The following is a 27,646-nucleotide window of genomic DNA, read 5'->3' on the forward strand; positions in this document are numbered from 1 at the left end:
AACAGGTGGCCTGTCTGCCCACTCTCCTATTTGAGAAATGTCATATTGCCAATCAGAGAGAGGAAGAAAATCAAATTTTTACAACCGTTATGCATCAGTCAGGAAGTGGGTGAGGAACCCTAACTAATGCTGGTGCTTTTATAACAATTAGTACTAATATTCTGGATATTTTCGAAATGTCTCCTCTGCCACTGACAATATTGTAATCATTTGTCGAACTGTAAGCCTCCTTTTAGTTTTTCAGTGCTGGTGCCATGCTACTGAAAAGGGAAATATTTTTTAAAACTGTGATGGAGACAAACTGTTTAAGGCAGGGGACAGAGTTCCTCCAAAGCCACTGTTTCTTCCTATATCTCCACCCCTCTTTCTTCTGAAATGTGTTGACTCACATTGGTTTACAATATTCTATCCAGTGTAAATTTGGTGGCAAGTGTTAATCTGTTTACTTTAATTAGTTAACACTTCCCCAAACCACCATAGAGTCATGAAGGTACAGGAGGTGGCCATTTTATCCATTGAATGCAGGCCATTGATTAGAATAGTAAGATGTCTCACAACACCAGGTTAAAGTCCAACAGGTTTATTTGGAGTCACGAGCTTTCGGAGCGCAGCTCCTTCATCCTGTGAATCACCTCAGTCCAACGCCAGCATCTCCACATCATTGATTAGAATGATTAATGGGTTGAAGGCAGTTGTCCTCATCCATCAGAACATTTTACATTTTGGGCTATTTGACTTGCCCAAGTCATGAACAGACCATCTCAATACTACCCTCACATTATGCACATTTCCAACAGAGGTCATTGCCTGGTGAGGCAGGAAAGAGAAGAGAGAAGCCATGGCTGGCTTATCCCTTTTTCAGCACAGAGACACCCAGCCCTTTTTTTTTCAAGTGTAAGCATGTTTTTACCCCAGTGGCTGGAACAACTAATCATGTTTTCTACTTGTAAAACCAATCCCACGCAGACAAGGATTAATGACCAGCGCTATAGAATAAAGATTGATTGCTGGAGAGCATGAACGCTCAGAAATAAAATATTGCCATCTGAATTCTCAGAAACAAACTGGAGAGGTTCAGGGGACATTGATGAAATTATATATTATTTATTTATTGTTATTTATTTAAGTATGTGGAGGATTTTTGTTCTCATCAAAATGAGTAAAATCAGTGACGAGGAATGGGACATTTTCATTGGCATCTCACTCAGCATTTAAATCTAATTGACCAAATGTAGGGTGAAACCAAACCCCCCCAAAATAATTGGCATTTATGTAGCTCCTTTCAGAAGCTGAGCATGTCCCAAATGGCTTTAGAGTATATACATTTTAAGTGCAGTCACTGTTGTAACACAGGAAATGCGGCAACCAATTTGCACATAGAAGTCTCCAAAACAGCAATGTTATAATGGGAAGATACTCAGTTTTTTTCTGATGTTTATTGAGGGACAAGTATGGGCCAGGACATAAGGGAGACCCACCCTGCTCTTCTTCAAAATAATGTCCCAAAATAATCTTATGCCTGTGTGACACAGCAGACAGGGCATTCAGTTTAATATTTTATGGCGCTACCAACATTGCCACACTCCCTCAGCATTGCACTGAAGTGTCAGTCTGGATTTTGTAGTCAAGTCTCAGGATACTACTGTTGTTTTAACTTGTCAGTGAGGTTTAATCCAGTTAAGTTTTTAAGAGGTTGGCTATTTCCTTTCTGAGCTTAACTTTTTCCTTAAATGTGTCAGTCATTTGCTACTTATGCTAAGACCGACAGCTAATTTCATATTCCCTTCGCCATCAGTGCGTACCTGACAGAAATCCAACTGTCCAAGTTGTGCCATAAAGACGTCACAAGGGAGTCATTCGTTGTTACACAAGGATGCATTTCTGTAGTTTCCTGTAAACACCATTGTGAGCTCCATCTGGCTGTGTCAGGAAACTACACTTGGTTAGGCAGAGACACATCATCATGAGTAATGCTGTGTATGCTCAAAGACCTGAATATGAACAGTATGTTTTAATTCATTGTCTATTCTTGAGAATTATGATGTTGTTTACCTTCTCCCCGCGCCCCTCCCAGAACCCCACCCTACCCACAATACAATGTCCCTAAGAGTACGTTTGAGTTGGCTGCTGCGTGATTGGGAAATTCTTGAGTCCAGTTTTTGAAGAAAAAGAAAGAATTGCCAAGCATTATCCTCATGCCATCTCCAAAAGCTTGCTAAGCCTTGGTTTAATCTACTTGGAAGACATCCAAGACAACAGTAGGATTGCCAATTTCAGTTGCAAATATTTCTGCAGGTTTTATTACAGAGCCTCCTGCCTTGAACTGCCCACCTCAGCTGCTTTTCCCCAACGGCAAAGAATTGAGGCATGCTAGTAGTGTCGATGGGAGCATAAATTTATGGCACAGCGGGAGTCCTTTCACTAATGGGAAAAGGAGGCTCCATGATTAACCACCTCTCCAATGATGGGTAAGCCCAACAAAAAACAAAACTGAAGAACTTACTCCCATTCAGCCACTGGATGATCCATCTTGGCCTCTTCCTCCAAGATCCCCAGCATCACAGATGCCAATCTTCAGCCAATTTGATTGACAGCTTGTGACATCAAGAAATGGCTGAAGACACTCATTACAGACAGGGATGAAAGAGAACTGAAATCCCAAATTCCTTACTATCCATAATCAGTATGCTTTTGGAAAGGAAGATACGTGGGTCTAATATGTACGTAGTCAATTTGAAAAAACAGAAGAAAGCTTTTGTGGGTTTAAATAAAAGGGATTATTTACCCACTTATTCACTCCAGAATTCTAAAGCTTTATCATTTACAGTTAATATCATTAATACAGTTAAAGAGAATAGTGCACTTCTACAAGTTGCAAACAAAAAAATAGTTTGCACTTCATGTTTTTGGTTCATCTAAGGAAACACATGTGTTGCAAGCATGGTTAAAGTAGCATTTTCCATTTCTTAAGGCTGGCTGAGGTAGATTCAATAGCCAGAGCCATATATTAGGACTATTGCAGGATTTCCTCAAAGAGATGGATTTTCAGCAGTTCACAAAATTAGTTACTTGTACTCTTTTACCAGGAGGTCAAGTTTCTGTACTGGTGAACCTGAAAGTAACAAGCTAGGAGACACGACAATGTTGCAATCCGAGTTTCAAGACCTAGATTTTTCTGTTGTTTCTTGTCATGCAGTTTGCAACCTGACTGGTTTCTCCTTGATTCTTGGGGAGACAGATTTGATCAGATAAACACATGATGAATACTTTTATTGTCCACACAGAATGTTTGAAATTCAAAGCCATTGCCACACAGAGGGAGATGGATGGTGACCATTCACGTCTACTTGTTATTAACTAGTTTCTGCAGGTTTCTTTTAACTACCAATTCAGAGATAATGGGCCCAGGAGCCCATAGATTTTGAGTTTAGGACTAGTCCACAAAAAATAGGCGGTGTGAATTCCACAAATGGTTCCAGCTTATGTCCATTGAAGAGTGGCACAGTGGTCCAGTGGTTAGCACTGCTGCCTCACAGCGCCAGCGACCTCGGGTAACTGTCTGTGTGGAGTTTCTCTTTCTCCCCTGTCTGCGTGGGTTTCCTTTGGGTGCTCTGGTTTCCTCCCACAGTCCAAAGATGTGCAGGTGAGGTGGATTGGATCTGCTAAATTGTCCCTTAGGGGAAGCTTACAGGGTGGAGGATTGGGCCTAGGTAGGGTGGTCTTTCAAAGGGTTGGTACAGACTCGATGGGCCAAATGGCCACTTTCTGTACTGTAGGGATCCCATGATTCTGTGGTTCTAAGAGAGATAATGGACAGTTAAGAAATTTTCAGAGACATGAGATGCTTCGGAATCTACAGAGATTACAAAAGTCATCTGACCGTCAGCAGACATCTTGGCAGCCTTTTAATATCAATTTTAGAAAAGGAAAGGCAGTTCCAGAAAATTCTATATTGAGTATTGCCCACGTTTAAAGTTACGAATATGACCTGCCTTTACTGGACATGACAGAACTGAATATTGCAAAGGCTTTGGGAACTGACAACATTCTGGCAGTAGTACTGGAGACCTGTGCTCAAGAATTAGCCACACTCCTAGCAAAGGTGTTTCACAACAGCCACAACACCAGTACCTACCCAATAATGTGGAAAATTGTCCAGGTGAACCCTGTCCACAAAAAACAGGGCACATCCAACCCAGACAAATATCACACCATCAGTCTACTCTCAATCACCAGCAAATTGATGCAAGGTGTCATAAACCATACTGTAAAGCAACACTTCACACAGCATTAACTTGATCACTGTTGATTGGCCACTCAGCTCCTAACCTCATTATAGCCTTGGTTTAAACATGGATGAGTGAGCCAAACTCAAGATGTGAGGTGAGGGTGACTGCCCTTGACATCAAGGCCACATTTGACCGAGCATTCTCCCATGGTTGGAGACATATCTAACCCAAAGGAAGATGGTGTGGTTGTTTAAGGGTAAATATTCCAGTTGTAGGACACTGCTACACTAGTTCCTCAGTACATTCTAGACTCTACTATCATCAACTGTTTAATCAATGATCATCCCTCCATCACAAGGTCAGAAGTGGGGATGTTCACCAAAGATTGCACAATGTTCAGTACCATTCACAACTTCTCATGCCAATATGCAACAAGATCTAGACAGCATACAGGCTTGGGCTAATCAGTGACAAGCAACTTTCACACCACCCAAGTGTCAGGCAATGAGCTTCTCCAACAATGTGGAGATGCCGGCGTTGGACTGGGGTGAGCACAGTACGAAGTCTTACAACACCAGTTGAACCAGGAACATTCCTTGTCACAATGGACGTCTCGGCACTCTACACCAGCATCCCCCATGACGACGGCATTGCTGCAACAGCCTCAGTACTCAACACCGACAACTGCCAATCTCCAGACGCAATTCTGCAACTCATCCGCTTCATTCTGGATCACAACGTCTTCACCTTCGACAACAAGTTCTTCATCCAGACGCACGGAACAGCCATGGGGACCAAATTCGCACCCCAATACGCCAACATCTTCATGCACAAGTTTGAACAGGACCTACTCACCGCACAGGACCTTCAACCGATGTTATACACCAGATACATCGATGACATTTTTTTCCTTTGGACCCACGGCAAAGAATCACTGAAACGACTACACGATGACATTAATAAGTTCCATCCAACCATCAGACTCACCATGGACTACTCTCCAAAATCAGTTGCATTCTTGGACACACTCGTCTCCATCAAGGACGGTCACCTCAGCACTTCGCTTTACCGCAAACCTACGGATAACCTCATGATGCTCCACTTCTCCAGCTTCCACCCGAAACACATTAAAGAAGCCATCCCCTATGGACAAGCGCTCCGTATACACAGGATCTGCTCAGACGAGGAGGAGCATAACAGACATCTACAGACGTTGAAAGATGCCCTCGTACGAACGGGATATGGCACTCGACTCATCGATCGACAGTTCCAACGCGCCACAGCGAAAAACCGGACCGACCTCCTCAGAAGACAAACATGGGACACAACCGACAGAATACCCTTCATCGTCCAGTACTTCCCCGGAGCGGAGAAACTACGTCATCTTCTTCACAGCCTTCAACACGTCATTGATGATGATGAACATCTTGCCAAGGTCATCCCCACACCCCCACTACTTGCCTTCAAACAACCGCGCAACCTCAAACGAACCATTGTTTGCAGCAAACTACCCAGTCTTCAGAACAGTGACCACGACACCACACAACCCTGTCATGGCAATCTCTGCAAGACGTGCCAGATCATCGACATGGATACCACTATTACACGTGAGAACACCACCCACCAGGTACGCGGTACATACTCGTGCGACTCGGCCAACGTTGTCTACCTCATACGCTGCAAGAAAGGATGTCCCGAAACGTGGTACATTGGCGAGACCATGCAGACGCTGCGACAACGAATGAACGGACATCGCGCAACAATCACCAGGCAGGAATGTTCCCTTCCAGTCGGGGAACACTTCAGCAGTCAAGGGCATTCAGCCTCTGATCTCCGGGTAAACGTTCTCCAAGGCGGCCTTCAGGACCCGCGACAACGCAGAATCGCCGAGCAGAAACTTATAGCCAAGTTCCGCACACATGAGTGCGGCCTCAACCGGGACCTGGGATTCATGTCGCATTACACTCATCCCCCACCATCTGGCCTGCGAAATCCTACCAACTGTCCTGGCTTGGTACAATTCACACCTCTTTAACCTGGGGTTACCCCATCTCTGGATCTGTAAAGATTTAATCACCTGCTAATGCTCGCATTCCAAGCATTGTTTGGCATCTTTGAATTTGTCTATATATGTGTTTCTGGAACAGACCTCTTCATTCACCTGAGGAAGGAGCAGCGCTCCGAAAGCTAGTGACATCGAAACAAACCTGTTGGACTTTAACCTGGTGTTGTAAGACTTCGTACTGTGCTTCTCCAACAAGGCAGAGACTAACCAGGTCACCCTGGCGTTCAATGTCACTCCTATCACCAATTCCCCCACTATTAAAATCTTGGGGGTTACTATTGACCAGAAACTGAACTGGACCAGTCATAGAAATACTCTGGCTAAAAGAACAGGTCAGAGGCAAGGAATTCTGCAGTGAATAATTCACCTCCTGACTTTCAAAATCCTGTCCACCATCTAGAAGGCACAAATCCAGAGTGTGATGGAATACTCTCGCTTGCCTGGATGAGTGCAGCTCCACCAACACTCAAAAAGCTCGACACCATCCAGGACAAAGCAGCATGCTTGTTTGACTCCCCATCCACCACCTTCCCTCCATTACATGCACAGAGTGACAGCAGTGTGCGCCATCTACAACTCTCCAAGCCTCCTTTGACAGCTCCTTCCAAACTCATGACCATAACCCACTTAGAAGGACAAGGGCACAGATGAATGGGAACACCACCACCGTTAAGTTCCTGTCCAAAACACATATCATCCTGTCATGGAAACATATCACCGTTTCTTCACTGACATGGTATCAAAATCCTGCAACTCCCTCCCTATGGGCATACCTACACCACATCGAGTGCTGCAGTTCAAGAAGGCATCTCACCATAATCTTCTTAAGGGCAATTAAGGACGGGCAATAAATGTTGGCCTTGACACCAGCACCCTTATCCCCTGAAAGAATAGACAATTTCAGCCGATTACATCCGCACCAGCCAAAAAAAAGAACCATCCTGTCTAATCCCAGCTCTTTTTCTATTGTCTTGTAATTTGTATACCAAGTACTTTCAATGCATAGCTCCCAGTTATTGATTGCAATCTTTCAATAAAACAAATAATCAAAAATAAACACATTAAAAAGAGGGGGCAAAGGAAATTTACAAAATCAAATTAAAATGTCATTCTCAGTTAATCCCCACCATCTGAACATAATTAAATACTCAATTAATATACAATTAACAATAAATAGAAGATAAAGACTAATAAATCCAATTGGGATTTCAGGAGAAATCTCTTTCCCAGAGAGTATTTAGAACGTGGAACTCATTACCACAAGCAATCATTGAGGTGAATACATTTGTGGGAATTCTAAGTATGTGCAAGAGTGAGAAAGGAACAGAAGGTTATATTTTTAGAGTTAGATGAAAAGGACTGGAAGGAGGTCAATGTGGACTATAAACACCAGCATAAACTAGTTGGGCCAATGGCCTGTTTTTGTGTCGGGATGAATTCTCCGCCGTGGGATTCTCTGGCAGTGCACCCCCACCTGCTGGTTTCCAGGCGGTGTGGAATGGCTACAATGGGAAATCCCATTGGCCAGCGGCAGAATGGAGAATCCTGCTACCAGCGATGGTGCACTGCTGAGAAACATGCAGCTGAGGAGGCAGACCATTCACGCCAAAGTCCAGGTAATTCTATGTAGTTAATTCTCTTTAGAACAGTCATCGCTGGCAACTCCTAACCTAGACTCTGAAAACATTTTGTCACTTGTGTCATGATGATGGTGAAAAAAGCCACAGAATTTTGAACAAGACATGGAACTTTAAATAAGACCTGGGGCGAAATTCTCCGGTATCAGCGCGCCGTCTGCCGACCGGCGCCCAAAACGGCGCAAATCAGTCGGGCATCGCGCCGCCCCAAAGGTGCGGAATCCTCCGCATCTTGGGGGGCCGAGCCCCAACCTTAAGGGGCTAGGCCCGCGCCGGACTAATTTCCGTCCCGCCAGTTGGCGGAAAAGGCCTTTGGTGCCCCGCCAGCTGGCGCGGAAATGACATTGCTGGGCGGCGCATGCTCGGGAGCGTTAGCGGCCGCTCACAGCATCCCCGCGCATGCGCTGTGGAGGGGGCCTCTTCCGCCTCCGCCATGGTGGAGACCGTGGCGAAGGCAGAAGGAAAAGAGTACCCCCACAGCACAGGCCCGCCCGCGGATCGGTGGGCCCCAATCGTGGGCCAGGCCACCGTGGGGGCACTCCCCGGGGCCAGATTGCCCCGCGCCCCCCCCCCCCCCCAGGACCCCGGAACTCGCCCGGCGCCGCCTTGTCCCGCCAGTAAGGTAGGTGGTTTAATCCACGCCGGCGGCACAGGCATTCTACCAGTGGGACTTCGGCCCATCCGGGCCGGAGAATCGCGGGGGGTGGCCCGCCAACCGGCGCGGCGCGATTCCCGCCCACGCCGAATATCCGGTGCCGGAGAATTCGGCAACCGGCGGGGGCGGGATTCACGCCAGCCCCCGGCGATTCTCCGACCCGGTGGTGGGTCGGAGAATCTCGCCCCTGAGTTTTATTATTTTGAATGGACACAAACCCAAAGATGGTTGCAAATGTACAGTCAGCCACTGGCTGAATTGCCGCAGGGTGTTTCTCGAAGAGGCATAGAACCCCATCCTGTTTCTGAAAGTATCCAGAAACTGATTAGCATCACCAGGAAAGACAAAGGGATATAATGGTCATCTAATCTTAAGAGGTCCTGTGAGTAATGCTTGGAAGGAATGGTGGATTTGCCTTCCCAGGTAGAAGATACAAAGAGTGGGTTAAAAGGCAACTGAAAGGCTGCCCCAGTGTCTGTGTTTGTGTACTCTGTGAGAGTAAGCAGCTGGAAGTTTTGGGACATAAAGAAGCCAGCAAGCACCCATGCAGCGCCCCTGTAAATTAGCCATTTTTGCAGGTATATCCAAATCTCTCTCTCCGACTGTGGAAGCCATCCCTGTCAACAAAAGACCACAGCTGATAAGAGAACTAGGAAGAATCTCTGCAAAACTACAGAACACGAGGATCAAAAAATCAACCATTCACCTGTGGAAGCCAACTCGACAAATTCGCCAAAAATTACGATTCACTTATGAAATCAAGTCTACTAGAATCTCAAATTATAACAGCCATAATCAGTCATCATTTGCTCCTCATGAGTCCAAGGACTGTTGTGTATGCCCTTTTTTATATTTACTTATTTTCCGCTCAATTCTTGCTTGTAATCTGTATGAATATATATGAATGTGTATTGCCACTTTTCCTTCCCTTTAATAGTTAATAAAGTCACTCTGGGTGCGATGTAACAGTCATGTCACGCTGGGTGAGCCAGTTAGATCAAAGTAGAGGCCAAAATTGGGATCCTTGCCAGGCGCGGATTGGTTTCCGAACTAACCAGCCCGCTCCTGTTGGTGAGATCCGGATCCATCTGCGACGTGGCGAGAAACCAATAATCACCAATTAAGGCCAATCTCCATCTCAATAATGGGAAGGACCCCCAATCTAACAGCCTCCTGTGATCTAACGGCTCCACAGCGAGCAGTCACGAGGGCGGTCTTTAGCACACCTTTTTAAAAATGTGAAGCTAGCACAATGGCTGCTGCGGGCATCGGAGGAGGTGAGTAGCCATCTTTGAAACTGGGCAGTCAGCTCAGGGGCACTGCCCCAGTGCTTGGGTTGAGTCAGAGAGTCCCCAGGGGGAAGCGTTGGGGCGGGGGGTGGGGGTGGGGGGGACATTTGGCCACCATCGGTGGAAGGTCGCCCTTGGTCTGGGAGCTGATGGTATCAGTGCCTGTGAGTCCAACATGCCAGCCCCCCTGGAACTTGTATACCAATATCAGGGGCACATTCAGCTGCTGCCTGTTCGTCCCGCTGAACACCTGCAGGACAGAGCCCTGTCCGTAGTAATATGGTGAAGGCCACTTTAACTCCCTCTGAATGTGGCGGCCTCTGGCTGCACAGCTGAAGGCTATAGCTAAAGGGGCATTGGTAATATTAGTAATGTGAGCACTCCACAGCTCCCAAATGGCTTCCCGTGGGTAGATGTGCCATGTCTCAGGCGAGTGTAACTGTCTGGCATCCCGATCAGACTGTGAGGCATGGACACTTTCCCTCATCACTGCTGGCAACAGCAAACAATCAGACACCCAGGAGCTGGGGCTCAGCATTAGGGACATCCCCCATGACCTGAGGGTGTGCGGATCGGGGAGGGAACCTGCACTCGGTTCAAGTAATGATCCCATCGGGGTATGGGGTCTGGGGTCCAGTGCCCAGGGATCCCTGCTGTGGCTGTGGGTGCATGTGCAGGATGGGCCCCCCAGCAAAATCGGCTCATTGGATGGCACCCTGAGAGATGGCAGGGAATATAAGGGTGGGGGAGGCTTGGGGGTGGAAGCCCTAACTAACATCCTGGCTAATGATGCTAGTACAGAGGCTGGAGATCGATGTGGAGGCCCGCCATAATGAGGCCCATGTGATCACCCGGGGCTGTCATTGAGCGGTGGATCGGACTCCTCAAAATGTGGTTTCGATGCATCAAATGCTCTGGTTGTGCCTGCAGCACCCCCCCCCCCCCCCCCCCCCCCAGAGGGTCGCCCACTTTGTGGTGGCCTGCTGTACCCTCCAAAACCAGGCACAATGGCGGGGTGACGTCCTGGAGGTGGAGGAGGAGGACCATGCGGCCTCTTCTGAAGAGGAGGAGGAGCTGGACCAGGAGGGGTTGGAGGACGAGTCTGGGGATCAGCTGCAGGAGGAGCCGGAAGAAGGGGGGCAGGCTGTGGCGACAGCGAGGGTCCGGCATACCCGGAGGACCAGGGAAGCCTTTATCCTTGCCCGCTTCTCAAAGGACGTGGCTTTGTCCGTCATCTCTCTCCCTTCCCACCCACCGCGCCCCCCACCCGATCTGCCTTTCCCCCCCCTCAACCATTCTCCCCTACCCCGCCGCAAGCGCTCTGTTCCACAATCCATCACTCAGGGTGATGGGCCTGTGTCGACATCATCAGCGGGTCAATATACAAGGGTGATGATAACCCAGTGACCTGAGCTCTGATGCTGCTCAACCCATGCCATAGTCTGACTCCTGTCTGTCTGCTGACATTGAGCTCACCCCCATGTGGTATGCCTGAGGTAGGTGGGGGGAAAGACCAAACCTAGGACCACCGGGGCCAAGCCCTCACCGTGAGGGGCTAGGCCCGTGCCGGAGTGGTTTCCGCTCCACCGGCTGGTGTGGAAGGCCTTTAGCGCCATGCTAGCCGGGGCCGAAAGGACTTTGCTGGCTGGCGGAAGTCCGCGCATGTGTGGGAGCGTCAGCGGCTGCTGACGTCATCCCCGCGCATGCGCACGGGGGAGGGGGGTGTCTCTTCCGCGTCGGCCATGGTGAAGGCTGTGGCTGAGGCGGAGGGAAAAGTGTGCCTCCACGGCAGAGGCCCGCCGCGGATCGGTGGGCCTCGATCGTGGGTCAGGCTACCGTGGGGGCACCCCCCCGGGCCAGATCGTCCCGTGCCCCCCCCAGGACCCCGGAGCCCCGCCCACGCCGCCAGTCCTGCCGGTAAGGTAGATGGTTTGATTCACGCCGGCGGGACTGGCATGACAGCAGCGGGACTTCGGCCCATTTGGGCCGGAGAATCGCCGGGGGGGCCAGCCGACTGGCGCGCCCCGATTCCTGTCCCCGCCAAATATCCGGTGCCAGAGAATTCGGCGGCCGGCGCGGGCAGGATTCACGCCAGCCCCCGGCAAATCTCCGACCCGGCAGGGGGTCGGAGAATCACGCCCCCTGAATCTGCTTAGCCCTCCGTGCTCTGCTGTTACATCTAGGGGTGTCTCCAGGATGCACCCTGGAGGGAGGAGGGAGCCTGATGCTTACCGTGCCATGTGAACCTTGATGCCCCTGGTGGGCCCGGGGACAGAGGGCCCCCGCCATCCTGCCGGTGGAAAATGCCTCGTTGTGCCACCCTGTTTTGCCCGCTGACCCCAAGACATGAGGGGTGGATCGGAAACTTGGTGACCACCATTGGCTCCCTTTAGGGAGGCTCCGGGTCAGCCTCCAGTTCTCCCTCCTCCTGGTCGGTTCCCGTAGGGCCCTGGAGTCACCTTGGAACGGAATGGCGGCTGAGCCATCTGGCTCTCCCAGCCGTGGTGGCTCTCCATCATCTGCACCAGGGTATCAATGCCTTCAGCGATGCCCCACTGCGACCGGGCCTTGCTCTGCAGTGTCCCGCCAACGTCCACCTGCATCTGTGACACATCCTCAGTGACTGCGACATGCTGTCACTGACTGAGCCATCCCTTGGACACCACCACTCATGCTTCAAATTCTCCACTGCGGTCGCCACCCTCGTAGTGTTAGCCTCGGTGCTATGCATTGTCGGCGCCATCTCCTGAGCAGATAGCCTTTGTGACTCCTCCAATTGGTTATGGACGCACTGGAGTGTCGCTGACATACCCCTCTGAATATCACGGCCTCATCCAGCAACTGCATCAGCTCCGGAATAACCTGGTCCAGAGGCTCAGCACCAGACTGGGTCCCAGCTGGGCCCTGGGATGCAGCAGACCTCTCCCTCTACATTGCTGCCTCCCCCTGATTTGCATCAGTGACTGTGTGGTGCTCAACAGATTGTCCCCAGAAGTCTGTCCATGAACTTTGCCCAACGAGGTGTGTGCCTCTGCGCTGGTGGAGGGTGGGGGTGGCAGCTGTGATGCCTTGATGGTGGTATCCTCGAAACTTTCCTCTGAAAGATAAAAGATGAAAGATGAAAATTGCTTATTGTCACGAGTAGGCTTCAATGAAGTTACTGTGAAAAGCCCCTAGTCGCCACATTCTGGCGCCTGTTCGGGGAGGCTGGTACGGGAATTGAACCGTGCTGCTGGCCTGCCTTGGTCTGCTTTCAAAGCCAGCGATTTAGCACAGTGTGCTAAACCAGCTCTGAGGTATTCTCTTGGAAGGCGGGGGCCACACCGGACGATCCGTCACCATCAGATGGAGATCCTGCGGGAGAATGAACATGTGGTCAGTGAGAGGGAATTATAATTATGTCTGTTTTGAAAGGGCCCCGAAGAATCCAGCACGAGTTTTAAGGATACAAAATAATAAAGTTTATTTACTATAATATATACATAGCAGTAGCAGTAACTTCCCTTGCTACCTTCTCCTTCCTCCTGGTTCCTGGACTGGCCAGCTTATTTATAGTAGGAGTTTCTCCGCCCCCCTCATTGGGGAAGTTCATACTCCCATAGGATTGTGGGATAATCATTAGTCCCCAGCCAATCGTCAGTAGGCAGGTTATAACATCCCTCCCCCCCAAAGTCCAAGGAATCCACCGTAGGCCCTGGCGAAGGGAGGCGTCGAACTTGTTTGGCCGCAGGCCGGACAGGCGGCGTATAACGAGATGGAGACCGGCGCTTCCATGATGAACGGCGCGGTTGTACATCCACGGCCTGTGGACCAGAGGATTCCCCCTCTGATTCATCCTGTGTCTCCATCTCGGAGTCAGAGTCTGCTGCCTCCGTCATGTCAGCGTCTCTGTCCCCATTCGGTCCCGTCATGACCTGCGCAGGCTTTGAGTGAGGCACCAGTGGAAGATTTGGAGGACTACCTTCCCTTGTTTCTGGTCTTTGCCGCTGTTGAACTGAGCTCCGGGGGCGGGGAATCTTTTGCGGGGATGATCTTCTGGACCGAACGTGGTCTACATGTTTTCGCTGGAGCCGACCCTGGGCTTGCACTTGGTACGATATAGGGCCCGTTTGGCGAAAGATTACCCCAGGAACCCATTGGGCACCACCAGCAAAATTCCGCACGAATACTGGGTCACCGGGCGCAAACTGCCGAATCGGACGATGCTGAGACAATCCCGGTCCCTGCCGTTCTTGTGTGCGGCGTACTTTTGCGCCAATGTCCGGGAAGACCATACTAAGGCGGGTGCGAAGTCTCCGGCCCATTAGGAGTTCTGCGGGAGCTACCCCAGTCACTGTATGGGGAGTTTCTCCGCCCCCCTCATTGGGGAAGTTCATACTCCCATAGGATTGTGGGATAATCATTAGTCCCCAGCCAATCGTCAGTAGGCAGGTTATAACAGTCTGGCATGAACAACACGCATGTAACAGGTGATCTGGGAGGGGGGGTGCAGGGGATACTCACCTCTGCGGTGCAGCCCAATCTCGACCGTCGGTAAATGCTGCTCTGACCTCGGCCACCCCGTGACACCCAGGCCCATTCCTCATAGAGGGTGAGGACCCCGCCACCGCTCTGGGACCTTTCCCAGCTGTTCTGAACCAACTCCTCCTGTGGGGGCAAAGAGAAGGCACTGTGAGCTGCATGCTTCATGCATCGTTGGAGGCAGGGGTGGGGCGGGGGGGTGATGGTCGGGGAGGCGTGGGGGCTATGGCAGGGGACTGGCTTGTGCACGCTTCTGGGAATGGGTGAGGTGTGCTGGTTGGTGCCAGTGTGTGCTGGGATACAGGCGCGGTATTGTGAGGGGGGTGGGGGTGGTTCAATGGGTGCCAACCACAGGGTCATGGGGAGGGGGGAGCAGCCGTGGATAGTGGGCATGACAGGTGCCCAGAGGCTGCTGCCAACTCACCCACGCGGCCCGGTGGATCGTTGAGCTTCTTGTGGCACTGGGTGGAGTCCTCCTGATGATACGCCCCGCACTGGCGGCCGCTGCCACTGCCTTCTAGGCGGCACTGGCTGCTCTGTGGCTGACCCTCTCGAAGGAACAGAGCAACCTGTCTGGACTCCACCGCATTCAACAGTCTGGCCAGCGTGTTGTCAGGTTTGCTCTGCGTGATCAGTTTAAGAGCTGTTCTCCCTCGTTAGTAGGGGGCTGCCGGGCGCATTAGATACCAATGGCGTCTCGCCTGTTCGGCTGTCGGGAAGCATCGGGCAATTCCTGCTTGCTGCCGCATTTAGAAACTTTTCCGTTAGTTCGCGTCATCTGTCTTAAACTCAAGAAAGCCTGGTTAAATTGGCTCCTTTTCAAACATAACTAATGGGTCTGAGAAAAGGAAGCTGTGAAAATAAATACTTTTTAGATTAAATCTTGTTACAACCAATTGGGTGAGTTGAATAAAGTCAGGGAGCCAACTCAACCCTCCTCACGTGAGTTTGTAACAGTTTGGGGATATCTAAGCTGGACAGTGACAAATAGAGGGTTTTGCACGGACTTTGGGGAACCTTACCTGAGAGTGGTTGTAACACGTCCTCATGTTAATTTGAGACCAGCTTGTTCAACAGATCACTACAGTCAACGACAGGTCCTTATTGAATTGCGATCTCTTTGTAGTTGTACTGATTTAAGCAAGTGACATTTAACACAACTACTGCTAGCTTTGAAGCTCTTTTGCATTGTGACTGGGTTTAAAGGGACAGCAATGAAACCAAAACCAGATAGAGAGACTTCATTTCACTTCATCACAGAAGTCTCAAAGAGAAATCTGGTTGTAGGCTATGCATTCAGGTATAACCACATGAATCAGTTCCTGGGCATAAGGTTCTGATACTCCCCCCCCATATCTTCGTAACCTCTTTCAGTACTACAGCCCTCCAAGATCCTGGGGGAGAGGAGGGAGAGTGGGTGTTGGTGGTGGGTGAGAGGGAGGATGTGTTAAGTCATGATGATCTAGCCATCATGGATGAATGGATTTTCAATACCCCCCTGCCTGTCAATTTTGTATGTTTTCTATTTCTAAGTCGTATAAGTTCTGGAATTGGTTCACTAAATATTTGTTCCTCTCTCTTTCCTCTTTTCAGACACTGTGTAAAAACTATTTTTTGACCACGCTTTTGACCATCTGTCCTAATATCTTTCTGCGTGGTGTAAAATTTTGTCTGCTATTGCGCCTGTGAAGTGTCTTGGGATGTATTAAATGTGCTACATAAATGTAAATTGTTGTCACAATTTCTGATTCCTTCAGCCATTCAAACAAGTTACAATGTGCAAAGTTTGTGGGCAGCACGGTAGCATTGTGGATAGCACAATTGTTTCACAGCTCCAGGGTCCCAGGTTCGATTCCGGCTTGGGTTACTGTCTGTGAGGAGTCTGCACATCCTCCCCGTGTGTGCGTGGGTTTCCTCCGGGTGCTCCGGTTTCCTCCCACAGTCCAAAGATGTGCAGGTTAGGTGGATTGGCCATGATAAATTGCCCTTAGTGTCCAAAATTGCCCTTAGTGTTGGGTGGGGTTACTGGGTTATGGGAATAGTGTGTAGGTGTTGAACATGGGTAGGGTGCTCTTTCCAAGAGCCGGTGCAGACTCGATGGGCCGAATGGCCTCCTTCTGCACTGTAAATTCTATGATATGAAACTGTACTTTGTTCCTTACGTCAGGACATTTTATTTGCTTGATTTGTGATGGCTGATTGCAGTATAGTACTAGTCGTATCAAACTTAAGATCTCCCTGCCATGCAGATATTTCTGTGTCGTAGCCTATAGAGTAAATGGGAGGTCACAGTATCGCCAGTGGGACACAACTTTTTAAATATTGATTTGTGCAAATTAAGTTGTGCTGCAGTTGGATGCACCATAGAATGATTTAATGTAGAGCAGTGAGTTCTCAGTAACACTGTTTGCATTTCATAAATGCTGTTTCATTCATGAATGCTTGTCAGTGTCGCCACATGTACAGTAGATAGCTGCTGCCAGGGAAGAATAATTCCCTTCTGTTCCATGCCTATCCAGTAGAGCACAACATATTTTAAAGCATTTGACAAACAAGGAACCATTTACCACACTGGCCTGGTCTAGCCTCCATTTGATTGCAGGCTAAACGAGTAATTCAAGAGTGTTAAGGGGTGGGATTCTCCAATAATGGGGCTATGTCCCCACGCCCACGACAAAACGCACCAAAATCACTCTGGACTTACCTGGAGTAAGTCCAGGATGAGCCTCCAATTTTCAGGGGCTAGCAGGGCCTCGGAGTGCGCCGCGCAGCTCCGGCTGCTGATACGGGGCCCTGCACTTCTGGTCGGGGTCCGCGCATGCGCACGGCGGTGGCCTGTATCGGATCCCTTGCACCATATGGCCGACCCACACTGCGGACCGGCACCAAGAAGATAGCCCCCCCCCCCCAGATCATGCGCGCCTGTGTATCGATGGCCCCCGATCGATAGCCTGGCCATCTTGGAGGCCCTCCCCGGTGAATGATCCCCCCGCCAGGGCGGCCGCGGACTGAGTCCGCAGCCGCCACGCCGAGTGCCTGCCGGGTGGAACCATGAGAAAACCACGTCGGCAGGAACTCGGCCAGCTGCAATTGAAGAATCGCCGCGGGGGCCTCTGTCAATGGACCCCGACCGGTGCCGCATTGACCGCGCGTGCCCGATTGGCGGCGATCTCGGGTCTGACGCTCATTCTCCGCCCCCGCCTCAGGGCAATTAGGAATGGACAATAAATGCCCTCCTGTCAGTGCCATCTCAGAACACATCTGTAAACAGTGAAAAGTCTTTTTTCCCTTTTGAAAATAACTTTTAGGCTTTGTTTCCATGTGATGAATTGAACTTCTCATATCCTGTTAGTAAATAGGAACAAGGGGGTGAAGGGGTGGGGTGGGAGGGGGTGCCTGGATTAAAACTGGCGAGAGGAAGGTTTAGGAGAGTAATTCAGGAACAGCTTGGAGCAAAACAAACATTTTAATAATTGGAATGGTCTATCAAGAAGCAGGCCTTAGCTTAAATCTCAGAACAGCAAAATGATGTGAAGGGCTGGGGTGTAGGGGGGAGGGGCGGGGGTGGGAGAGTGGTTTTCCATTCTGGATAGGTGAGGGCTGAATGACCTCTGTCACGGAGTATTCAAGGGCAAGGACAATTGATGAGTAAGGAAAGACCAGTCTGTTCCACATCCCAATTGCCTGAAAGACCCTGAACATACACTTTGTTCCCTCTCTCCGCCTCCAACCCACAGACATGTCAGCTTGTGATTTGAAACGGACACAGTGTGAGTCTCTGTCACAACATGTCACCATCCAACCATTGCAAAGGACACATTTTTCCATTTATTTTACGAAGTGAATGCTGCTCCCTTTATTAAAACAAAAGCCAAACATGATGCAAATGCACCACATTGAGGCAAACGCCAAGAGCTGTTTCACTGCTTGATCATTTTAGATGCTCTGTCTCCTCTGCTGTGATTTCATTAACATGAAGGAGAACCTATCTCCCTGCTGAATGGTGCGGTTGATGCTCTGTTTGTTTTATGGCAGGGAATATTTGTCTCTATTACCTGGTGCCTGCCAGGGACAGATACACTTACCCCAAAACTGTTTAATTAAAATGCAGTCAGTGCCGAGCAGACAAATTTACCAAGCATATGACCAGAGGATGATGGAAATGTTTTGTTTTGTTGAATTTTGCAAACGTGGGTAAGCGTAACTAACTACACAAACAAATAATCCGAAACGATCCTAATGCTTCATGCAACATTTAATTTTGCATGGGAAATTGCCTTCAATTGCAAGCGTGCAATGGAAGAATGGCAGGGCACATTGAACTGAAAAGCTGGTGATGATTCCAGATATTACTTCATCAGTCAATCATGAAAGGGTCATCAATCATGACAAGGCGACTTGCGACTCTTCGGATGGTGTCAGCTATTTACTTTCTCACTAGCGCCTATTTGCATTTTAGAAAGGAATGAACTGATTTTGCGATGCTCTTACTTTTTAAAAAATCTGTCTTTCTTTCTCTCTCACCCTCCCTTTCACCAGTGTAGCAATTCCTCCAGTAGCCTGACCTGTTTGGCAGACAAGTAATTAGTTATGACAGTCGAAAGATTAGCTAACAGAAGGTCAGTAATTGCTGCATGAAATTGTTTGGAGACACAATTACTGGGTCAGTTCAAATCATGGAAAGTAAAAAGCGTACTATTAATATTGGAGTCTGTGCAATGCAACAGATGGCTTTGACAAACACAAAGTGAAAACTTAGCACTCCTCTGCCAATCAACAGCAGAATATGGCTTAATCATTTTGTATTGATCATATCACAATCAGTTATTGATTTATCAGTGAGGATCATTAACAACATAACTGCCATACACATGTCTTTGAGATAAAGAACACAATACACACCCATCATGTTTATGTAGGCCAAATATTTCAACTACATAGGATAGGGAGGACCATAGGTCACATTTACAAGCAGAACTAAGGGCAGAACTAGATTGAATGTTGGATAGTTACTCTTTTCCTATAGTGTGCTGGATCTATGATGTAGATTATACACTTGTGGTGGCTGAATTAGCTGAATTTCTTCAAAGACAGCTTGTCCCCCAATGTACAGGAATACTCTTCACTTCCTCGCCATCCTCAGAATAGCACTCTTTATTCCTTCCTCCCACTTCACAGATCTCTCCTCTTCTCAACCAACTGTCCCTCATCACTCCTACACACTCCTGCTTGGGAATGCTTCATGTTGTGCACTACCATCATGACAAGTCCACTAGACTATGTTTTAAACTGTCTCTTTTAAGGTAAAACAGAAATCCCTGGAATGGGAAATGGTGTTAAGTTATACTGAACTCTGCCTGGCAACAGGCCCATGTGACCTGGTTCCCATGGAGACAGGGGCCCAAGTCAAAATGTATTGAAAGTAAAGTGGAAACTGTAATACTGGGACACAAAAGAGAAGGCAGTTGGCCTTATCTCTGAAAACTCTTTGATTCTCAGAGTCAGTCAGTGTGAATGTTTTGGGGGAAGATGACCCACAATTGGCACTGTTGTGCCAGGAAGAATAAAAGGACTGCTTTTGGTCTAACCACCAAGCAGGGTGTTGGTGAGGTGGAACCCTTGTTCGAGGAAAGCAAAAGCGTGAAGAGTTAAAGATCATGGAATCACCAGAATGTACCTTGCAATGGAATGTCCATGTGATTATGCTTGAAAGGTTGACTGAAAGGGACTTTACTTTAAAGGACATTAAAAGATTCACCTTAATGAAGCACGGAGAGCCGGGAGAGGTTGGACTTTAAACTCAAGACAAAATCACTAAGGGAGTGCAGTATAATGTATAAACACGGTATGGGACTTTCTGTTGTGTTAAGAAATTTAGGACGGTGGGGATACATTTTCTGTACTTTAGTGTATTAGCTAAGTAATTTTTAAACACAGTTTATTTTAATTTGTTTGTTACAGTAAAAGTGCAATGTTTTGTAGAGGTCACTAGAATATTTGTATTTCTTTTGAAAGGTTATCTGACTCTACTGGCATCGCAACACACTATACTAGATGGAAAGATATAGAACAGATCTAGTAGCTCAAAACTGGACATCCATGAGGCTCTGGGACCATCAGCAGCAGAAGAATTATACTCAGCAGCAATCTGTGACCTCATGGCTTGGGATATCCCCACTCTAACATTATACTTAAGCCAGGGAACCAACCCAATGTCAATGTGGTGTGCAGTAGAGCATGTCAGGAACAACATGTATACCAAGAGATAGCATGCCTGATGAATCTACAACACAGGACTAAATTTGTGCCCAACAGCAGAAGCAGCAAGTGATAGGCAGAGGTAAGTGATGCCACAACCAATTGATCAACGCGAATAATAATCTTTATTAATGTCACAAGTCGGCTTACATTAACACTGCAATGTGAAAATCCCCTAGTCGCCACATTCTGATGCCTGTTCGGGTACACTGAGGGAGATTTCAGAATGTCCAAATTACCCAATAGCACGTCTTTCGGGACTTGTGGGAGGAAACCGGAGCACCCGGAGGAAACCCACGCAGACACGAGGAGAATGTGCAGACTTCGCACAGACAGTGACCCAAGCCGGGAATCGAACCTGGGACCCTGGAGCTGTGAAGCAACAGTGCTAACCACTGTGCTACCGTGCTGCTAACAGCCCTCAGATATCCCACTCTATTTGTTATTCTTCATCAGCCAAAGCAACAATCAGATTTATTTACGGAGGCCAAGCATGTCAAGCCTTGTTCTCAGCAAACATGCATGGCTGGCTGGGGAATACAGAAAGGGGTGGAATAGGAGGCTGGAAACAGAATCTTTTCTTTTAAATTTAGAATACCCAATTCTTTTTTTTCCAATTAAGGGGCAATTTAGCGTGGCCAATCTATCTACCCTGCACATCTTTGGGTTGTTGGGGTGGGACCCACGCAGACACGAGGAGTATGTGCAAACTCCACATAAACAATGACCCGGGGATGGATCATGGTGCACCAGGCACCGCGGAGGACACCCGCTCCTGGTGGCCATTAAGGTGACGATTGCCCTGAACTTCTACGCCATGGAGTTCTTCCGGGTGCCGAGTGGTGACCTGACCGGATCACAGAGCTTGGTGCATAGGTGTATCCGCGCTGCCATGAAGGCCCTATATGCCCATTCGGCACAATGCATACATTTCAATGTGGACCGAGCCCAACAGGATGCCTGGGCAGCAGAGCTTGCCACCATTGTCAAGATACCGGAGTCCAGGGAGTGATCGACGGGTTGCATGTCGCTCTATGGGCATCTGCAGATGAAAGGCCGCTCTACACAAACCAAAAGAGGTTCCACTCGATGAACATGCAGCTGATGTGTGACCATCGGATGCGTATCATGCACATCTGCAGTGACCATCGGATGCGTATCATGCACATCTGCAGTGTTCACGGCGCCTTCATCTTGACACACTCGATGATTTCCGGCTTCTTCGAGGTTCACCTCTGGCTGGGGGGTTGGTTCCTGGGCGACGGGGGTTATCCACTGTGGGCATGGCTGATAACGCCAATCCCGAGCGCACAGGCCAATGGCAGGACCCGCTACAATGAAGCCCATGCCATGACTAGGGGCGTAACTGAGCGATGCTTTGGCATCCTGAAGATGCGGTTCAAGTGCCGAGACTGATCTGGAGGGGCCTTCCAGTATGACCCTGGGAGTATCGTGCCTCCTACTGCACCCTCCACAACATATCGCAGCAGAGGGGTGAAGTGCTTGAGGAGGAGGATAAATGGCTGGCCTCCTCCGACGAGGAGAACATAAGAACATAAGAACTAGGAACAGGAGTAGACCATCTGGCCCCTCGAGCCTGCTCCGCCATTCAATGAGATCATGGCTGATCTTTGTGGACTCAGCTCCACTCTCCGGCCCGTACACCATATCCCCAAATCCCTTTATTCTTTAGAAAAGTATCTATCTTTTTATTAAAAATGTTTAAAGAAGGAGCCTCAACTGCTTCACTGGGCAAGGAATTCCAGAGATTCACAACCCTTTGGGTGAAGAAGTTCCTCCTAAACTCGGTCCTAAATCTACTTCCCCTTATTTTGAGGCTATGCCCCCTAGTTCTGCTTTCCCCGACCAGTGGAAACAACCTGCCTGCATCTATCCTATCTGTTCCCTTCATAATTTTATATGTTTCAATAAGATCCCCCTGCATCCATCTAAACTCCAATGAGTACAGTCCCAGTCTACTCAACCTCTCGTCATAATCTAATCCCCTCAACTCTGGGATCAACCTAGTGAATCTCCTCTGCACTCCCTCCAGTGCCAATATGTCCTTTCTCAGGTAAGGAGACCAAAACTGAACACAATACTCCAGATGTGGCCTCACCAACACCTTATACAATTGCAGCGAGGATGCGGGTTAGGGCAAGGATGGGCAGGACATAGGGCCTGGGCAGCCACATGAGGCTGCACAACATGTGCAGTAGGGCCAACACGCACTAAATGCTCTGATCACCTCCGGGTTCACTTGCTGGAGGGGGAGTGGCCAGGGCCACGGACACCGCATCCTACCACCCAATGCACCACCCCTCCCCCCCCACCTGCAACCTGCTACCCGCTCTGTGATACGTACCTCCCACACCACGGGATGCAGGCCCTGGGTTGTCAGTAGCAGTGGGTCTGGTCCATGGGATAGAGGATGATGACAACCCGCTCTGTGATGAGCTCTGGTGCTCCGCATTGTTTGGCAATGCCGGACTCCGTCACTTTCCACTGTCCACCTGGGTGATCCCTGCATGCAAGCTGGCCATTCCATCACACTGTCCCATCGAATCTCTGGGCTGGTGGAGGTGGGAACGGTGAGGGAGGAGTGGGGTGGGACACCGGAGCACTGGTTGAACTGTGATCCGTGAGCCGAGCCCATCCTAAACATCTGCCATACACCCCCCCCACCTGTGTCCCCTCTGCGGGCAGCTCAGCCCAGACCAACCCTCCCACCCTTCTGAGAGAGCACCGAGGCAGGTTGTAACATTGTGCACAGGTGTTTAATGTAAAAACATGTTTACAGATAAATGCCCGAGTCACTATCACTAAACTGTGCCCTGCACCCATGCCAACTTAACTGGTGTCTACTTTTCAGGCCTTACAGGCCCTAATGCTATGTCTAGTTGGATCCCCAGATGCATCAGAAGTGGAGGTGGCCATTTGCGATTCTTGCCCTCTGACCTGGGTCCCCTTTGGCAGCTGTCTTAGGGCGACTGGGCTTGGATGGGCCCGGCTGCTGCCCCGGTGTTCAAGGTGGCATGTTGCCACCCTGTTCTGCCCACTGCCCAGCAGATGTGGCAGGGACAGGGGGGGGGGGGAGTCCGGTGTGCTGTGGTATTCTGGTACCTCCCCTGCGGTAGTCACCGGTATGGGCCCCATCACCTCCTCCTCCCTCGGGGTGCCTAATGGTCCTGGGCTACTCCATGGGACAGGGGTGCGAGCAGAGCTATCCCCTAAGGCTCCCCCGCCACCTGGCACTACCAGTCTTGGAGGCCAGCTGCTGTCTTGACCAGGGTCTGCATTCTCGCGGCCAAGGAGCACCGGGAGTGCACCATCTCCACCTGGGAGTGCCCCCCATCAAGCTGTAACTGTGCCACCACTCCACGGTGTAAAGGCCCCAGGTTCGATCTCGGCTCTGGGTCACTGTTCGTGTGGAGTTTGCACATTCTCTCCGTGTTTGCGTGGGTTTCGCCCCCACAACCGAAAGATGTGCAAGCTAGGTGGATTGGCCAGGCTTAATTGCCCCTTAATTGGAAAAAATGAATTGGGTACTCTAAATTTATTTTTAAAAAACTGTGCCACCACTTTCTGGGTCTGTGCCACATCAGTCAGTGTCTGTGCCATCTTTCTCTGGGAGTGGGCCACCTCCCTCTGTGTCTGTGCCATGTCGACCAGCACCTGAGCAATGCAACAATGCCGTCGACATTCTCAACCGTGGCCCGCTGTGACTGGGCCACGCTGCGTGTGAGAGAGCAACCTTGTCCTGGGCCTTTGTCGCCGCACGCACAGATTGCTCCAGGCCTTGGGCAAGCTGATCCATAGCCGAAACCCCCTCCCCCCCCAAGGCCTTCACCACGGACATTACCATTGCGGTGTTGGCCTGGGTGGCACGCATGGCTGGCACCACCTCCTGCTGCTGCACGCATTGGACTCCTCCACCTGCACCTGCAGCTGTTGCTGCTCACCGACAATCCCTCATGTCGGCCCTGGCTCTGCAACTGCACATCCACAATCGATGGGACTGTCCATTCCATCTGGACGGCAGCTAATCCCTGGGGTCGGCTTGCCCTCCGACCATCTGCCCCCTTGGGAGTTCCTACCTACATCCGATGTATCGGAGCATTTGAGTGGTGAGTGTATCGCGATTCCCTGTTTGGGCTTCAGCCGACAGATAATCCCGCCCCATAATTGCAACAGGTTTGACAACCAGGTGTCACAGATTGAAAGTTATTGTCAGGAGGAACTGAACCAACAATTAGTGAATGGAAATTGGGAATGTAGGAAATGCGTGGCTCAAAGGATGGTGCGGGAGGAATTGGTTCAAATTCATGGGACATTGGCACCAGTACTGGTGAAGGAGGGGGCTGTTCCAATGGGATGGCCTTCACCTGTGTCAAGCCAGGACCAGAGTCCTTGCGCATCGTGTAACTAGGGCTGGTGATAGGGCTTTAAACTAAATAGTGGGAGGAGGGGGGGGGAAGGTTCAGTTGTATGGAAAATTAGAAAATCAAAGTTAAAGGAGAAAATGCAGGTTAATGATGAGGACTTTAGAACACAGAACATACAGTGCAGAAGGAGGCCATTCAGCCCATCGAGTCTGCACCAACTCACTTAAGCCCTCACTTCCACCCTATCCCCATAACCCAATAACCCCTCCTAACTTTTTTGGTCACCAAGGGCAATTTATCATGGTCAATCCACCTAACCTGCACATCTTTGGACAGTGGGAGGAAACCGGATCACCCAGAGGAAACCCACGCAGACACGGGTAGAACGTGCAGACTCCACACAGACAGTGATCCAGCGGGGAATCGAACCTGGGACCCTGGCGCTGTGAAGCCACAGTGCTATCCACTTGTGCTACCGTGCGCACATTGAAATAGGCGGGTACAATGTTATGTGCATCACAGAGACGTGGCTGCATGGGGATCAGGGCTGGTATCTAAATATACAAGGATATGTGTCCTATTGAAAGGACAGGTAGATGGGCAGAAAGGGTGGGTTACAATATTAGTAAAAAATGAACATAACTCGATGGCAAGAAGCGATAAAGGATCAGAAGGCATAGAATCTCTGTGGGTAGAGTTGAGGAATCGCAAAGGTAAAAAGACCCTGATGGGAGTTATGTACAGGCTTCCTAGCAATAGTCAGGATGGGGGGCAGAAAATGAACCAGAAGATAGAAAAGGCATGTAAAAAAGGCAATATTATAATAATCACGGGGGACTTCAATATGCAGGTGGACTGGGAAAATCAAGTTGATAATGGATCCCAAGGGAAGAAATTTGTGGATTGTCTACGAGATGATCTTTTGGAACAGCTTGTGGTAGAGTCCACCAGGGAACAAGCAATTCTGGATTGGTGATGTGAAATGAGGCAGACCTGATTGGGGAACTTAAAGTGAAGGAACTTTTAGGGAGCAGTGACCACAATATGATAGAATTTACCCTGCAGTTTGAGAGGGAGAAGCTGTAATCAGACATAACGGTTTTACAATTGAGTAAAGATAACTACAAAGACATGAGGGAGGAGCTGGCCAGAGTTGATTGGAAAGGGAGCCTAGCAAGGAAGACAGTGGAACAGCAATGGCAGGAGTTTTGGGGTTATTCGGAAGGCACAGCAGAAATTCATCCCAAGAAGGAGGAAACATGCTAAGGGTAGGACAAGGCAACCATGGCTGATGAGGGAAGTCAAGGACAGTATAAAAGCAAAGGAAAAAGCATACAAAGTGGCGAGATTAGTGGGAAGTCAGAGGTTTAGGAAGCCTTTGAAAGCAAGCGGAGGACAACTAAAAAAGCAACAAGGGGGGGGGGAGAAGATGAAATATGAACGTAAACCAGCTAGCAATATAAAAGAAGATTACAAGAGTTTTTTGATATATAAAAGGTAAGAGAGAGGCAAGAATGCACATTGGACTACTGGAAAATGTGGCTGGAGAAATAGTAACCCTCCACTCCTCAGTGGAAAAGGAAGCCCAAGCCATAGTGGAAGCTGTGCGACATTGGAGGCATTACCTGGCCGGCAGGAGATTCACTCTCCTCACCGACCAACGGTCGGTAGCCTTCATGTTCGATAATGCACTGCGGGGCAAAATCAAAAACGACAAGATCTTAAGGTGGAGGATCGAGCTCTCCACCTTCAACTACGAGATTTTGTATCGTCCCGGAAAGCTGAACGAGCCGTCCGATGCCCTACCCCGCGGCACATGTGCCAACGCACAAATTAACCGCCTCCAAACCCTCCACGAGGACCTCTGCCACCCGGGGGTCACTCGGTTTTTCCACTTTATCAAGTCCCGCAATCTCCCATACTCTTTAGAGGAGGTCCGTACAGTCACAAGGGACTGCCACATCTGCGCGGAATGCAAACTGCATTTTTTCAGGCCGGAGGGTGCGCGCCTGATTAAGGCTTCCCGCCCCTTTGAACGCCTTAGTCTGGATTTCAAAGGGCCCCTCCCCTCCACCGACCGCAACACATACTTCCTTAATGTGGTGGACGAATACTCCCGCTTTCCATTCGCCATTCCCTGCTCTGACATGACCGCGGCCACAGTCATTAAAGCCCTGAACACCATCTTCACACTGTCCACAGCGACAGGGGGTCCTCTTTCATGAGTGACGAGCTGCGCCAGTTCCTGCTCAGCAAGGGCATAGCCTCAAGCAGGATGACCAGCTACAACCCCCGGGGGAACGGGCAAGTAGAGAGGGAGAACGGCACGGTCTGGAAGACCGTCCTACTGGCCCTCCCAGTTTCACGGTGGCAGGAAGTCCTCCCGGACGCTCTCCACTCCATCCGGTCGCTATTGTGTACGAGCACTAATCAAACGCCTCATGAGCGTCTCCTTGTCTTCCCTAGGAAGTCCTCCTGTGGAACGTCGCTGCCGACCTGGCTGGCGGCCCCAGGACCCATCTTGCTCCGAAAGCATGTGCGGGCACACAAGGCGGACCCGTTGGTCGAAAGGGTTCACCTCCTCCACGCGAACCCGCAGTACGCTTA

This window comes from Scyliorhinus torazame, chromosome 7 (genome assembly GCF_047496885.1).
Source record: "Scyliorhinus torazame isolate Kashiwa2021f chromosome 7, sScyTor2.1, whole genome shotgun sequence".
NCBI lineage: Eukaryota > Metazoa > Chordata > Chondrichthyes > Carcharhiniformes > Scyliorhinidae > Scyliorhinus > Scyliorhinus torazame.